The 15,968-nt window shown below is 38.5% G+C and overlaps 1 protein-coding gene across 1 annotated transcript in view; it reads right to left on the reverse strand.

Annotated features, from left to right (window-relative positions):
- LOC102221433 (xenotropic and polytropic retrovirus receptor 1 homolog) overlaps positions 1-15,968 on the reverse strand; it is a 78,357-nt gene that overhangs the window by 17,009 nt on the left and 45,380 nt on the right. The gene's annotated exons all lie outside the window — the stretch shown is intronic.

Below are 15,968 nucleotides of genomic sequence, written 5' to 3' on the forward strand. Positions count from 1 at the left end.
TTATTTTAGATTTCTTTTTTAGGATTTGCGGGAGTTTCTGCAGTATATTTGAAGCTTACGTGGTTATATTATTTTCCCCATTATGACTTTAGCTTACTTCCCACCTTGTGTACATATCTAAGCGCACCTACTGCACATATATTCAATCTTGGTTGTGCACTTTAGCGGCTCATTTTAGCTGCTGGGGACTATGTCCCAAATATTCAAACATTGTATTTACCTGTTCTATGTTTTTCTAGTTCGGATCCCTCTGTTCCCCGGGGACCCTGCGCAAATTATTTTTGCAAACTTATTTTGTTTCTGTTATTATCATTTTGCCTCATTTCTTGCTCATACTCATTCTGTGAGACTAGAAATGCTGGTCACAGTTGTCAAAAATTTGCTTTATTCCTCCCTGTTTGGTTTTGTGGACATTCTGTACATATTCCTTAGACCCCACACAGATAAGACAGTGTTATGCATAAAGGGTTTGTTGCCATTTATGATATATTCTGAGATGTCTAAACATAGACCACATAGAGATAATGGATGACCCACTTAAAATCGTAACTTATAATGTAAAAGGGCTCCACAATCCAGCCAAAAGAAAGAAAATATTGAATCAATTAAAACAAATCAACTGTCACATTGCTTTTTTGCAAGAAACTCATCTATCTGATACAGAGCATGAAAAATTAAAAAAATCTTGGGCAGATAAGGCTTTCTACTCATCCCACCAGTCGGGGAAAAAAAAGGGCGTTGCCATACTTGTGCACCGGCAGATTAATTTCACACAAACGTTGCTACATAGAGACACAGAGGGAAGATATGTATTAGTTAATGGTACAATTGATGGCATAGAAGTATCGCTTGTAAATGTGTATGCACCCAACACGGATGCGCCTGATTTCATAAAGTCACTGTTTAAGGTAATATTACAGCACAGTACTGGGCTGTTGTTGCTGGGTGGGGACTTCAACTGTACTCTGTCACAAATATTGGACAGATTACCCACTCCAAAAACCCCCCTCTCTAGAATGAGTAGGATGCTTAAACATCAGATTATAGAGACAGGTATTGTAGACGTATGGAGAAGCAGGTTTCCCAGAACTAAAGACTTTACTTTCTACTCAAACAGTCATGCCTCCTACTCTAGGATTGACTATTTCTTTACCCCAAAGTCAGAACTGCATAGAATAGTAGATATCGAAATATTACCTATTACTATTTCTGACCATGCACCTATCTTATTAAAATGGAATATAGGACACAGGCTAACATCTAAACAATGGAGGCTTAATACGTCCCTGCTTAACGACAAGGTATTCATTGCATTTATTACAGAGGAGCTCAGGATATACCTAGAAACTAATACATCTACAGAAACAACACCTCTGATATTATGGGACTGTGCCAAAGCATTCCTTCGGGGCCGCATAATATCCTTCACATCTGCGAGGAAAAAACAGAAGAATGCTAAACAAAAAGATTTGGAGGACAAAATTAAAGAATTAGAGCTTAAACATAAAAGACACGCTTCAGCTAAAATCTTGAAGGAATTAAATGCAACCCGCAGACAACTAAACAGCCTATTGTCAGATAAAGTAGAGGGCAACTTGAGGTTCACTAATCAAAAATATTATGAATATGGCCAGAAGGCTAGTAGGTTATTGGCATTTAGATTGAGGAAACAACAGTCCTCCAACATGGTTCATAAAATAAAATCCCAAGAGTCTATTGAGACAAGACCTGACAAAATAGCAGAGGCCTTTGCAAAATTTTACAAATTATTATATACAAACACCGATACCTGTAATAATGACCAAGAGCTCACAGATTTTTTAAATAATATAAAATTGAACCACTTAACGGATGAGGCGGCGTTGAACTTAGATCAACCGATTGAGGAATGGGAGATCAAGCAGATAATTAAATCACTTAAGAACAACAAAAGTCCAGGCCCAGATGGATTTACAAACGATTTTTATAAAACTTTTCTAGATCTTCTGGCCCCCCTGCTATTAAAAGCATATCACCATGCTTTAAAATCCAAAACTATGGCACCATCTTGGACAGAAGCCACTATAGTAGTAATCCACAAAGAGGGTAAGGATCCTACAGACTGCCAGTCCTATAGACCTATATCACTGTTGAATACAGATTCACGCATACTCACAGCAATCCTAGCAAGACGACTTAACAAATTCATCACCCAAATCATACATCCCGATCAGACAGGATTTATTGTAGGCAGGTACTATGCTGATAATCTAAGGCGCTTACTAAACATAACAAGCGTTCAAAAAGAGAGAAAGATTGAATCAGCAATCATATCCTTAGATGCCCAAAAGGCGTTTGACAGAGTGTCTTGGAAATACTTAATTCATACTTTGAAATGTTTTGGATTTGGCCCACATTTTGTTGACTGGGTGCAAACACTTTACTCCTCTCCACAGGCAGCAGTTAAAGTTAATGGCTTTAGGTCTGCTAGATTTTCATTAGAACGGGGGTGTAGACAGGGGTGCCCGCTCTCACCCCTTCTGTTTGCCATTAGTATTGAACCGTTAGCCCAAATCATTAGAGATGATGCTAATATTAAAGGGATAGAAATTAACAAGAAAGTACACAAAATCTCATTATATGCTGATGATGTATTATTGTATTTGACGGAACCTAAATCAACAATCCCCCACCTGAAAGAGCTCATCTCTCAATATGGATTTTACTCAGGCTACAAAATCAACATAGAAAAGACGGAAGCTATGGATGTAAATGGCACAATTTCAGACTTCATAAAAGTACAGAGTGGCTTTAAGTGGCCCAAGAACGGTATCAAATATCTGGGTATTCAAATACCTCCACTTCTATGTGACCTCTATGAGGCAAACTATAGCAAACTTCTACGAGTCATTAAAAATGACCTGGAGCGTTGGGATACACTCCCTATCTCTCTGATAGGTCGTGTTGAAAGTATCCGTATGAACGTTTTACCAAGACTACTCTATCTATTCCAGATGCTACCGGTGGAGATTCCCAAATCTACCTTTGACACTTTAGATAAAATGATAACTGGATTCATTTGGCAAAAAAAGCGACCTAGAATCAGATTGAAAACCCTGCAGTTACCTAAACCCAAAGGGGGCCTCAAGCTCCCAAACTTCAAATATTATTACTGGGCTGCACAACTTAAACCCTTATTAGTATGGCTAGAGAATAGTGCAGATACTCGTTGGCTGGAAATAGAGGAAAGCAGGTGCTCAATACCACTACAAACATTACCTTTCTTAGATACTCCTGCAAAGGAAATGACAATCTGGACAAAAAACACCCTCAAAGTTTGGAACAAAATACAATCGGCTTTTAAATTATCAAAACAGATTTCACTTTTATCAAATATAGGATATATGAAGACATTTACACCGAACAATTTAGATTCTGGGTTCAAAAACTGGTCTAATTATGGGCTATCTCATATCCACCAATTAATTAATAAGGGGAATTTCAAAACCTTTGAACAGATAAAAAGTGAATTTGGCCTCCCTAAGACGGACTTCTATAGATACTTACAACTTAGAACCTTTGTGACGACACACAACAATTGGACTAAACTTCTTGAATCTACACCTATAGAAAATTTCCTAATGGACATACAAAGGGGAAAGGGAAATGATAAAGTAATTAGTAAAATATATGACTTGTTTCTGTCCATAAATGTGCACGATTCCACAAACATAAAGCATAAATGGGAGACTGAATTGCAGGAGTCAATAGCAGGAGACACATGGGAAGAAATATGTACTGAAGCACAATTAACAACAAATTCTAATACATGGAGAGAATTCAAATGGAAAGTAATAGTCCGGTTTTTCAGAACACCAGCAATAACCAGTAAAATGAACCCAACACAACCCAGTCCGTGCTGGAGAAACTGTGGAACGCAGAATGCAAATCATACTCATATCTTATGGGCTTGTCCTAAACTAAGTGTATTCTGGGAGGACATTTTTGAAGCTCTCAAGGTAATTTTCAGAAGAAATGTTCCAAAAACCCCCTTGGTGGCAATTTTGGGAGTAATACCCGATGGATTGGACAGGAAGGATGATAGATATCTTCTAAGAATCTTGCTCACAGCAGCATTGAAATGCATAACTATCAGATGGCTGAAGCCAGGACCTCCTACATATAACACATGGATACAAAAAGTTTGGGACATTCATTTGATGGAAGAAATCACATATTCCTTAAGGCTTCAAAAAACAGTTGTTAATATAAGGTGGAGCTCTGTCATACCGTTATTATTTCAGTGACACAATTACAGGATTGCCCTTTTGCACTTGTATGTTCTCTTGGGTCGGTCTAAAATACCATGGTGGGAACCACTTTAACTCAGGGAGGATTTAATTGTATGTTTTGTATTTATTTTATTTTGCTGTTATCTGTCTGTTGATTTTGTTTTGTTGTTTTGTAATCATTATTACATTTGTTAAGAACACCTACTGTCTCATCTCCTGTTGCCAAGTTGTAATGCAGATGACAAATGTCAGTAAGAGACGGAAGAATGTAACCTTGAACATGTGTTGTAAAAAAAAAATAAAATAAAAAATAAAGTTAAAAAAAAAAAAACATTTTATGTGATTAAAGTAAACAATTATATAATCAGACATTTTGCAGTAAACATTTAATGTAAACAATCAAACCAGATGAAAAAGCCCATCTTTAAACATTTAATGTGTAATTAAACATTTCAGAGTAAACATTAAATGTCATGAAATAGATCACACTTTAAGTAAATACTTGTTGTATTTAACATATTTCAGGTAAGAAGTGAACATTTAATGAAATAGATCCTGTCATAGAATTTTATGTAATTGAACATTACAGGTAACAAATGTGATGATCATCTGAAGTAATACATTTTATGAACATTTTAAACAATATATTTTAAATATAAAATTAGTTAAAAAATTAAAAATGGGTCAAAATGTAATAAAGATGAATGTGCTTCATCTATACAGTCTAAAAGAACAATTTCACACTGATTTTGAGTTAATGAGGCACACAATTTGGAAGCTATTGAAGAAAACATTTACTATTAAAATTATTTAAAATATTGAATATGACTTAAAATTTTAATAGAGGATAGTGTGCCTCGTGTAATAGCATGAGTTATCACTTTTTTGTATTAGTTGGTCACAAGGCATTTATTAACAGGAGTGTTTGGTTGGAAATTGACGGTCCCTCTGTGAACCTCGGAGCGCTTGAGGAGGGAGCGGTAGAGAACAGCTGGCCGGAATCAGCGTTCATAAATCGGATCAACCTCGAGCTAAACGCCCCTTACTCCGAGGAGCGCAGATATCCAATATCCAACTTGAAAACAACTTCAATGCGGTCGGTAACACAATGAAAACGCCGGAATAAAGTTTGTTTTGGTCTGCGGCCTTTAAAGATGGCGCCGAGCGACTGTGCGAGACGTAAACATCACATGCAGTGACGTCAGTTCCAAAGTCTATAGGACTTTAGTTGAACCAATGTTTATGATTAGTGCTTCAGTTTTAGCAGAGCTAACCTTTTGGTTAGTACCCACTGCTGCCAACAAGGTCATTTATGAAATGATAGCAGAAAACCAAAATTTCACAAAAACTGAAGATTGGCCACTTAACTCGTTTAATCCCACCGGTAACACTTGTTGCCAGACATTTTTTCTAACTTCTGGAAGCTGTAAAATAATTGTCTCGACTTTTAGCAGCTAATTGAAGTTTTTAAATCAAATAATAGAGTGTCTACTCTAAGCAATATCAATTTCATGTATCTAGTGTGAAAGGTCACATGACCAAACCTCTTTACTTCCTGCCTGTAAAGCTGGAGGTAAATGTGTGTCACAAACGTGTACAAGACATATGTTCTTTCAAGTGTCTTCTACTGATATATGAAAAAAATTGTATCCATTCATTCATCTTTTAATCATAAGAAGAGTGAATGTGAGCATGGCAACAATTGTTGCCACTAGAATAACACATAGACAGCAGCACTATACTGTAAGTGTCAATAAAATAGTTTATTTCTTGAAAAAATGTATGTTTATTTCTAAAAGATAAAATAATGTATTTTAAGTTGTTTGGTTCACGTTTTAAGATTTGTGTTAAATGATTGTATTTTATTTCGTGTCAAATAATTTTTTGTCGAAAGGCATCGTGAGATTTGTGTACATGTGTGAGGCTGCGAGACTTAAATAACCATAGAAGAAGCAGAAGCTCGTGCCAGAGCTATGTGTAGCAGCCTCATGTCCTGTCGTTGTCAAGGTATTTTGTAGTTATGTTTGTAATGTTTTGTGAATTTATTGGTCATGGTGTTTTATGGTGTTTTAATTACTTAATATTTTGGTTTAGAGTGAACAACGACGAATCATTCTGTTAAAGACCTCCGAAGTGGCAGGCGGCCACGACGTAACTTTTTTGTCAAAGCACGTGTCACCTGTCTGTTTGTAAATGTAACTATGTCTAAAGCTTTGTCTTTTATTTCTGTAGTTTTCACGGCATTTAATAAAGAGCCCGTCTTAAGGAAGCCGTGCCAGAGTTGTCACTTTGGAGCTACAGTGAAAACTCGCCCAGCCAGCGCCTGTAAGAAGCTCATTAGGAAGTAGTGATGTGTCGGTCGCGAACGATCCGGCTCTAAGAGCCGGCTCTTTGAAGTGAACGATTGGAACCGGCTCCACAATGGGAGCCGTTTTAGGATCCTATTTGGGAGCCGTTTTTTTTCTACAGTATATCGCTATCTCTCCGCCTCCCTGTCGTTGTGCTTGTGCTCTGCAAGTGCCAGAGCCCATAGTTTTTCCCCACATTGTTTTTTTTTTGTCCTGCGGTGCCTCGCTGTCTCTCCCCTCCTTCTCCCTCTCCTTGCTCGTTTTGCTCTTCTGTCAGTGCTAGAGCGGAGAGTTTTTTCCCTCGGTCGGTCCACTGCCCTCATGTCAAGCGTGTGCTCCACACATCTGACCAATCACACATAGTTTCAATTAATAATGTGGCGGGAAAACACTGAAAAAAAAGTTTATCTCCACTTTTTTGGTGGAAACTGCAGGCAATTGGCCAAGCTGTATAGCGTTCGTCGGCAGGTGTTTATGTACAGACACTCACTCAGCGGTCAAGAAGCACAGAAAGAAGGGGAGTCAGTGTGAGAACTGAATAGGTGAAAATAAATGAGTGACAGAAAACGGAGCAAGATTTGGACTCATTTTAATGCTACATCAAGCTCCAGGGCAGAGTGCAGACTGTGCAAAGTCAGCATTTCCTATCGTGCAGCTTCGACAAACAACCTGCACAGGCACATGTGGACATCACACGCATCGGTATTGCTATAGCATTGTTATGCGGCATTTTTACTCATCATAAGTGCTTAACAATGTCAATAATGAAACAAAATATTATAAAATTAGGTTTAAGCTATTAATTAATTATGTCAAAAATATATATGGGGAGCCGTTTGGGAGCCGAAAGAGCCGGCTCTCCACAGTAAGAAGAGCCATTAGAGCCGCATCTCGAAAAGGAGCCGAAAATCCCATCACTATTAAGAAGACGGCAGCTGCAGTGAGTGACGGTACCGTGGTGTAACACAAGAGGGCGCCATTTGACAAGCTCACCGTTCACAAGAAGTCAAGCACAGCAGCAACAACCTTGTACAACTGAAGTAAGGTAGAAATTAAGAAAGGACAGTGTTAAGACCAAAATAAGAGTGTTTTAAGTGACGTTTAAAGCCACAATAAGTTTCTATAACATTTGTCAAAAGGTTGCTTATTTTCTACTGAACTTTGAAGTGATGTGTTGTTGTTAAGAGTGTTGTGTATTTATCTTGAGGTCAAATTAATTGTGAAGTTAACAAAGTTCTTTAAGTTTAAATACATCTGTATTAAGAGTGAAGCACATTATAGGTACAGTAATATCAAAGTAATATTCAAGTCACATAAGTTAGAATTTGTAAGGAGTGTTTTGCAATTTAAATAGAGCATTGAGTGACATTTAACCAGACTTATAAAATGACTGACAAAGATCATAAAGAGCTCTATGCTGTATCATGTACTGAAGTGGAGGAAAATGATACTGAGCAAATCTCAGAACCACAGACTGTTCGAAGGAGTGAAAGAGTTAGAACATTAACCAAAAAAGGTAAAGAGCTTCAAGAGGAGAAACTTAAAATGGTTCAACACAGATATGCAGTTGGTTTTGAAAAATGGAGATATGAAGCAAGACTGAGCAAAGTAATACTAAGAAAAGAAGCTTCAGACAGTGAATTAAAGGTGCTGATTAACAATGTAAACATCACCTGCAAAGATATGCTAACCATTTATGAAGAAATACGACAAATACAAACTCCTGATGCAGACGCAAGGCACAAAGTAGATGCATGTACATCACTTTCTGCATTCATTGTCAGAAGAGCTGAGAAACAACTGCAAGGAGACTTTGCAGAAGGCGACGAAGAGCCATGGCCAGAATTTGGGTCATGCTTAGGATCTGAAAGTACGACATCAAGGTCAAAATCCAGAAGGTCTAAAAGTAGCTCAGAAAGCTCACAAACAACCAAGAGACTGGAAGCAGAGGCTGAGGCAGCTGCATCACAAGAAATATTAGCAGTTATGGAAGAGCAAGAAAAGGAAACAATTGAGTTACAAAAACTGGAACGTGAGAATTTGGAAAGGCAGCAAGCAATGGAAGAGCAGTGAAGAAAGATGAAACGCTTGGAAGAAGTTAAAAAATTTAATGCTGCAAAAGCACGAGCAAAGGTTTATGATGAAGCTGGAAGTATTTCTGCAAGTCAGAGTTCATCACAGAGCATTAAAGCAGAAAGTGAAATCCAAGCAATCCCTGTCAGAGCACACAGTTCTTCTCCAGCTCTAAATGCTACACATTTCCATAATGCTACAATTGTTGGATCTGTACCACATATTCCTGCAGTAATAAACCAAACTCAACAAAGTCCTGGTGAACAACCTAAGGCCACCATAAGCCAAACACTTAAAGCATCAAGTCCACCATTCACCCCTCAAGCCACACAGGTTCCCTCTGTTGCAGCTCAACAACAGTTAAATTGAGCTAGTTGGAATACTAGCAGAAGCAATAAGTGCTAATCGTCTTCCAACTCCTGAACCTACATTGTTCACTGGGGATCCTTTAAAGTTCAAAGATTGGCAGTTGTCATTTGAAACCCTGATAGAAAGGAAAAACATTCCAAAGAATGAGAGACTCTATTATCTCAGAAAGTATCTTGGTGGACCCGCGAAGAGAGCAGTTGAAGGTTTTCTTCTAGTGGGGACAGATGAAGCATATGACTCAGCTTGGAAAGTGCTGGAAAAACGTTTTGGAGATCTATTCACCATAGGAAAATGCTTCAGAGACAAGCTTCACAGTTGGCCTAAAATAAACTCTAAGGATGGAAGTGAGTTGAGAGAATTTGCTGACTTCCTGAAGAATTGTGAAGCTGCAATGTTGCACATAAGGTCATTGGAGGTTCTCAATGATTGTATGGAAATCCAGAAACTCTTGCTAAAACTTCCAGATTGGTTGACCACAAGATGGAACCGAACAGCCATGAAAATAAGAAAAGCTAGTGATGGGGAATATCCATCTTTTCATGTGTTTGCTGATTTTGTATCCACTGAAGCAGACTTAGCATGTGAGCCCATAGCATCAATGCAAGCTCTTAAAGATTTGGAAATAAGTAAACCCAAACAATTACGCAACCAAGTCATCCAAGCAAAAACACTAACAACAAACTCAAATCACACAAATACTGTAACCTGTCTTTTCTGCAAAAGAAATGGTCACCCACTTGATAAATGTTTCAAATTTATAGAAACCCCACTCCAAGACCGTATCAAGTTTGCACAAGCGGAAAGGCTGTGTTTTGGATGTTTAAAGAGAGGACATCATTCCAAGAAGTGTGACAAAAGGAGCACATGTGAAAAATGTCAAAAGAGACATCCAACATGTCTGCACGATGACACGTTCATTGAGCGTAAAAAGGTAATACCTGCAGTGACTGAAAAGTCTCAAGACAAGGACGAAGCTGACGCTAAAGAAGGAGACAAACCATTGGTTGCGATCTCTAACAGAGTAACTCAAGCAACTTCAAACACATTGGCATCCTCTATACTACCTGTATGGGTTTCAGCAAAGAACGACCCAGACAGAGAGGTTTTAGTTTATGCACTCCTTGATTCACAGAGTGAGACATCCTTCATCTTGGATGAAGTAGCCCAAGATCTTGACACAAATAAAAGTAAAGTTAATCTGCGCTTGTCAACTATGTCTACCAAGTCAACAGTTATACCATGTGACAAGCTGGTAAACCTTCAAGTTAGAGGATATAAGGACAAAAAGAGAATTACATTGCCACCAGTCTATACAAGAGAGTTTATCCCTGTCAACAGATCACATATTCCAACGTCTGAAACTGCCTGAAACGGCCTCATCTGGAAAAGCTGGCAGATAAGTTACCTCCACTGCTTGAATGCGAAGTTGGTCTACTTATCGGCTATAACTGTCAACAAGCCCTCCTACCACGTGAAGTTCTTGCAGGCAAAGAGAACCATCCTTACGCACAGTTAACTGATCTCGGCTGGAGCATAGTTGGTTGCTCGTCTCAAGTTCAAAATCACAATGATATCATCGGTACAAGTCACAGAATCATTGTTCGTGAAGTATTTCCTGTCTCACAACCAGCAGTTGAACTCAAGCAACAAGTGCATTTTGTATGCAGAACTCAAATAAAGGAAGTCAGTCCAACTGATGTGATTAAGGCTTTGGAATCCGATTTCTCTGAACATGCAACAGATGACAATCCAGTTTCACAGGAAGACATTTTGTTCATGTCAAAGGTGACCAAAGGCATAAAGCAGAAGAAAGATGGTCATTACGAACTTCCGTTACCATTCAAAACAGACAATCCGAATCTCCCAAATAACAAGCAAAGTGCTGAACACAGATTGTCTTCATTGGAACGTCGACTCAAAAGAGATGAGAAATGCTATAAAGATTATGTCAAGTTCATGAAGGATCTTCCAATCAAAAGGGAAATGGTGGGAGAAGTCGAAGAGACAGATCCCGAACTTCGTGCAGGTCATGCACACACTGTGCAGTCAAAAGAAGTGAACCCTGTTCTAGAGCGTCTAAAGAAGTTCTCTGATTGGTCGAGAGCTGTATATTGCCAGACTCAAACGATGCATAAAAGAGTTTAAAGGTGTTCAAGAAAGAACAAACAAAGCAACAGATCTTGAAGAAAGAAGAGACACAGAAGTGTTCATTATCAAGCTAGTGCAAAGAGAAGCTTTCACTGAGGAAATACAGAAAATCAGATCACAGAAGGAAAATTCTCTGCACAAGCATAACAGACTAAAGCAGCTAAATGCTTTCTTAGACAAATCCGATGTTCTCAGGGTGGGAGGAAGATTGTGTCAATCAGCCTTGCATCATCATGTCAAACATCCCACAATTCTTCCCAAGGAGTCCCATGTATCAGCCCTCATCGTCAAACACTATCATGGACGTGTACATCACCAAGGAAGAGGCATGACCATAAATGAATTGCGTGCAAATGGCATATGTATTCTAGGATGTGGAAGTATGGTCTCTAAGCACATTTACCACTGTGTTAAATGTAGGAGATATAGAAAGGCCACAAATGTCCAACAGATGGCAGAGTTACCAGAAGTAAGAACAAAAACAGCACCTCCTTTTACATAATGTGGTGTCGACTGTTTTGGCCCATTCATGGTAAAGGAAGAAAGGAAGTCAAAAGATATGGATTATTGTTCACCTGCTTATGTTCACGAGCTGTGCATATTGAAACACTTGATGACTTATCAACTGATGCTTTCATGAGCGCTCTTCGGGTTCTGATCGCCATAAGAGGTCCTGTTCGACAATTAAGATGTGACCAAGGGACGAATCTTGTGGGAGCCAGAAGAGAGTTTTTGGAGCTAATGAAAGATATGGACCAAGAACCACAAAGAGCTATTGGTTGCGAGTTTGTTATAAACGTTCCATCAGCTAGCCACATGGGAGGCATCTGGGAACGCCAAATTCGGACAGTACGAAGCGTACTAATGTTACAGGTTACACTAACAGCAATGTTAGATAAATTCTCAAACAGACTTGATACAACTAGTCTAATAACACTTCTTTACGAGACAATGGCCATCATTAACAGCAGACCCTTAAGTGTAGAGTATCTTAATGATCCCTTGGGTCCAGAGCCATTAACTCCCAATCACATATTAACGATGAAGTCTTCAGTTATTCTTTCCCCTCCAGGACAGTTTTGCAGAGAGGATTTGTACTTGAACAAAAGATGGAGAAGAGTACAATTTCTAGCAAACGTGTTTTGGCAAAGATGGAAACGAGAATATCTGCTAAATCTCCAACAGCGACAGAAATGGCAGAAGGTTTCACGGAACCTGCACATTAATGACATTGTAATCCTACAAGATGACAATGCTCCACGATGTAAATGGAAACTAGCTCTAGTTGTAGAGACTCTAGAAAGCCCAGACGGCAAGGTTCGAAAGGTGAAACTAAAGACAAGTGAAACGACATTTGACAAAGGAAAACCACTGACAAGGTTGATATATTTAGAAAGACCTATTCACAAGGTAGCGACATTACTTGAGTCTAATACAGAGTAAAACAGACTCTACTGTTGACACTCATTGGAAAATCACATTGAGAATCAATTAGTGATTTTGGTGGGAGTGTAAGTGTCAATAAAATAGTTTATTTCTTGAAAAAATGTATGTTTATTTCTAAAAGATAAAATAATGTATTTTAAGTTGTTTGGTTCACGTTTTAAGATTTGTGTTAAATGATTGTATTTTATTTCGTGTCAAATAATTTTTTGTCGAAAGGCATCGTGAGATTTGTGTGCATGTGTGAGGCTGCGAGACTTAAATAACCATAGAAGAAGCAGAAGCTCGTGCCAGAGCTATGTGTAGCAGCCTCATGTCCTGTCGTTGTCAAGGTATTTTGTAGTTGGGGCCTGCCATGCAAAGCAATGGCAGGAACCTATTACTATTCTCCCAATTCTTTATTTTTCATCCGTAACCGTTAATGCGGCTCATACTGCTGCGTGCACACCTACAAATGAGGTATCAAAACGTGCAGAAAATTCACGCCATTGGAGCTATTACTTTTGGTGGGATTCGGGGTTAACATTTTTCACCCCAAAATAATTTTGAAATCGCCATCACGCCCACAAATATCGCACAATTGGTATCAAAATCGGTCCTGACATTGATACGCATGTCTGCTCCAGTAAAATGTTTTCGAAATTTATCTAGACCGTACGGTTTTCTGTCACGGTGCTTCAGAGCAAAGTCATGCGACAGGATTTTCTGAGGCTGTCTCAGGCTCTTTCCCATATATTTCTCAAACATTTCAGATCTGGGCAAACCATTTCTTTCTCTCATCGCTGTAAATGCTGTGAGTGAGGTAGAGACATGAATCTCGGGACTATCGCAGAAGACACATAGCCCTCTCATACGCTTCAAACGGTTTTCGAATATGTATTACGGTTCCCGAATGGAAAGGAGTTGTTTCCAATGCTTTTCTTGGGTAAAACTAGCTGGCTCAACCAGAGAATTGTCTGCCCCAGCCTCTCTCACTAACAGCTCACACTTTGCTGAGAAAATTATTTACCATAGCAACGGAATTCAAGAGGCTATTGGCTGCTGATTAGGACTACAAATAAGCATCACTGTAGTTCTAACTATGGTGGAACACTCAGTTGAAACTGAGGTTGACTGAACTGGCCTTTAGAGCTACTTGCTGCTATGAGCTGTATATAACTGATTTAACTCAGTAACTGTTACACATGGGATTAGTTCGGAACTTTAAAATTAAGCATAATAATAATTTCAAAATAAAAGCCTTGAATATTTTTAAATCAGGTAATTGCTCTGTTGAGCATTATATAACTGATTTTATCCAATGACTGTTATACATGGGATTAGGTTGGCCCTTTGAAATGAAGCTTAAAAAAGATTTCAAAATAAAAGCCTTGACAATTTTTACATGAGATTATTGCTCTTTTGAGCATTATATAACTGATTTTATACAATGACTGTTATACATGGTATTAGTTTGGCCCTTTCAAATGAAGCATACTGAAAATTTCAAATTAAAACCCTTGACAATTTTTAGATCAGGTATTTGCTCTTTTGGCCATTATGTGACTTTTTTATCCAAAGCACTGATACACATAGGATTAGATTGGCACATTGAAATGAAGCTTAACAAAAATTTCTAAATAAAAGCCTTTAATATTTTTAAATCAACTACTTGTGTTTTGAGCATTATATAACTGATTTTATAGAATGAGTGTTATACATGGGATTAGGTTGGCCCTTTGAAATGAAGCTTAACAAAAATTTCAAAATAAAAGCCTTGGGATTTTTACATCAACTACTTGTGTTTTGAGCATTATATAACTGATTTAACCCAATGACTATTACACATGGGATTAGTTTGGCCCTTTGAAATGAAGTTTAACAAAAATTCCAAAATAAAAGCCTTGACAAATTTTAAATCATACTGAATGGTGCACGTCCACCTTACTTAACGTTCTTGTGATTTTCCACATGCTATTGATTACATTGCAGCGTTCTTTAGCATTGATGCTAATTTTTAGCATGACAACGCCGGGCCCAAACCGATGGGCATGGCTTGGCAGGTCCCGGTTAAATTTCTTCAGAAATTTTCTAGTTCTATATGCCCTGCTGTTCCCACACAGCTTAAAACTAGAAGATGTTTTACATCTTCTAGATCTGAAGGAACCTCAAAATGATGTCTTCTACAACATCACTGTCATTCCCACAGCTGAAGCCCTCCCCACTGCCCATCCCCTGAAAGCCGATCCTTTCCACACAGTGTGGCCTGTCCACTGAATGACCACAAGATGACGCCAGGCCTGAAAGTAGTTCAGGACAAGGCGAAGGTCTTGTGCTTGGTCTGGTGGAACAGGGAGAGTGTCCTCTCAGATGCAGATTTGTTCATACTAACATTTTCACCTGATTTTGCTTAATTGATGAAATAATCAAATGAGGTCAAAGGTCACTTGGCACATTGAGACAATGACATCTGCAGGATGTGGCATTGAATTTTAATGTTTCTAAAATATTTCTGAGCACTCTTGTAACCATTCTTTGTTATAATAAGTTATGCATGTCAAGATTTTTCTTATTTCTTTTATGTGTAAATAGGCCAAATTTGTGTCATTTAGACCACTGGTCCCCAACCACCGGTACCGAGCCGCGCAAGAAATAATGAACTACTTCCGGATCTTTTATTATGAAAATCCTAAACCGGATTTTACCGGTTACATCTTAAGCTTCAAAATTGAGCCAACTTGCAGCAGAATGAGTAACAAAACAACATCGGAGTACAGTGAACCCTCGCTATTTCGCGGTTCACCTTTCACGGTCTCGCTGCTTCACGGATTTGCATCGTGCATTGTGTTCTGCATTCTGATTGGCTAAACAGTCTCTCCGCTTCTTCTCTACCTGTGCGGTTTAATATGTACACATACGTAAAACAGCTTGCCATATTTAACATAATTGATGGTGGCATGTCGGTTTATAAGAATCTTTTTGCCCAGAAGAAAAAAGAGCGACAACAACTACCGATAACTATGTTCTTCTCTCGAAAAAAACACACCTGCACCGCGGGCTTTACAAGAAAAAACCCCGCTACAGAGAGTCAGGAAGCAGCGGCTCAGTCAGAAGAGCAGTGAAATACACGTGACTCACTATTTGTCCTACTGTACTTTGTTTTGTTTTTTTATTTTCTCCCGTTCTAATCCAATAACTCAGGTCGCGGTGGGGCGGCGCTGATCTCCGCAATTTGGGCACTGGAATCCGCTTTCAGTTCATATTAAAATTATTATTTTACAGTACAGTAATTATTTGTAAAAAAAAAAAAATGTTTATACAGTACTTTTTAAACAAA

This window comes from Xiphophorus maculatus, chromosome 6 (assembly GCF_002775205.1).
Source record: "Xiphophorus maculatus strain JP 163 A chromosome 6, X_maculatus-5.0-male, whole genome shotgun sequence".
Lineage (NCBI taxonomy): Eukaryota > Metazoa > Chordata > Actinopteri > Cyprinodontiformes > Poeciliidae > Xiphophorus > Xiphophorus maculatus.